Raw genomic sequence first — 1,657 nt, 5'->3', positions numbered from 1 at the left:
GAAGGAGAAGGAGAAATCCATCCATTCCAACAGCTAGCTTGGTCAGACGGAGGGCCAGCCAGGGACCTGGCTCCCCGAGAACTAACCGTGGAGGCCTTGGGTAAGAAAATCAACTGTATTGGGCTCACTTTGCAAAAGAGGCTAACGTGTTAACTCTTACTCCAAGGGCCTGACTCAGTTCTGTAAATATTTGCCTATAAACATTTGAAGAATCATTGCAAACAGAAAGATTAGATTTAAGGCCAGTGGTGGAACTGAAGATGTTAGAGGAAGGCAAATTTTAGCTCAGTATAAGCACTTCCTAGTATTTCAGGCTCTGATATTTGTTCAGTAAGTAGGAGATTAGGTAGAGGATGGAATCAAGTGCCCTATAGGGTTCTGTCAACCCAGATTCCGTGACTCCTTCTCAGATTAGTTCAGCCATCAGACACCCAGTGAGGGGCTTCTATGATCCTAAGTCCGAGGCGAGGTATTGGAGGTGCAGAAGATCCATAAGGTGTGATGCTTTCTCTAGAGTCGCTCTTACTCCGGTGGGGAAGTCAGACTGATAAAAAAGTCATTACAATGTTCTGGTGTCCCATGCTAAGACAGAGATGTGTTTTATGTACACATTGCAATAAAAGCATGAAGGAAGAGGCTCATAACGTGACTTTGGGATGTGGGAAAGCAACACTGGGGAATACTAGTGGCTTTAGGGTTTAAAGTGTGGCTAGAACGCCAGTGGGCAGAAGAGGGGAGGAAATGAGCTCCAGAGACAGCAGCAAGAGTAGGGGCCAGAGATGGTCCAGAGAGGCTTCTCCCACTGCTCAGCTTGCCATCCTCTTGAAACCTACAGGAAATCGCATGTTCCCAGCAGGAGACTGCCACGGTGTTGATTCACTGGATCACGTCTGTTAATCTTCTCTCTACTTAAGGCTATACGTTTCCCCAAAATAGGGCATTTTCTTTGACTCATCTCTTATTTTCCCTTTTTCTTATTTTCTATAGTGGCACACTTGGACTGTACTCGTAGTTGCCTAAATACTTGGCAATAAGTGGATTTCCTAGTGGTAAATGAATGAATTCATCACCGTATATGCTTTGCAATGAAAAAGAAATAAATAATTGAGCAAATACTTACTGGGAGCTAATATCCTAAGGTCAGAGTTTCCTTCCTCAAAAGGACCTTCTATCAAATGCACAATAAATAGAAATCCTCTCTCTAGCCATCATTGCAACTGAGCGTGAGCCAGATGCAGCCAGCCTTCTCTGAGTATCTGAGTATCTGTGTATCTCCTCCCAGGGCAGTAGGGAAGCTGGGAGTCAGACCTGGGTATGAAGGTCAGCGCTGGCCAATTACCAGCACCGGAGTTTAGGCAACTGATCTGTTTCAGTGTCTCCTTTTCTCTAAAGTGAAGCTAGAACTAGAACGTGTTCTAAGAATGAATCGACTAACGTATAAACAGCACTTAGCCCAGCCTGTGGGACGTTGACGTGACTATGTTATTTTTACAGCTTCAGGAGATTTTTCCTTAAACTGACACTTTTGTAGGTATCTACCCTGACAATCTGGGGTTTATTTACAGAGACAAAGTTATAGAATATTTGGAATCAGAGCCCTTAGGGTAAGCTAGAAGTGTGTATCTGAAGGTTGTGTTCCAGCAAGAGAAGGAAATGA

Source organism: Ursus arctos, unplaced genomic scaffold (genome assembly GCF_023065955.2).
Source record: "Ursus arctos isolate Adak ecotype North America unplaced genomic scaffold, UrsArc2.0 scaffold_2, whole genome shotgun sequence".
Lineage (NCBI taxonomy): Eukaryota > Metazoa > Chordata > Mammalia > Carnivora > Ursidae > Ursus > Ursus arctos.
Note: the sequence above shows the minus strand (reverse complement) of the source record.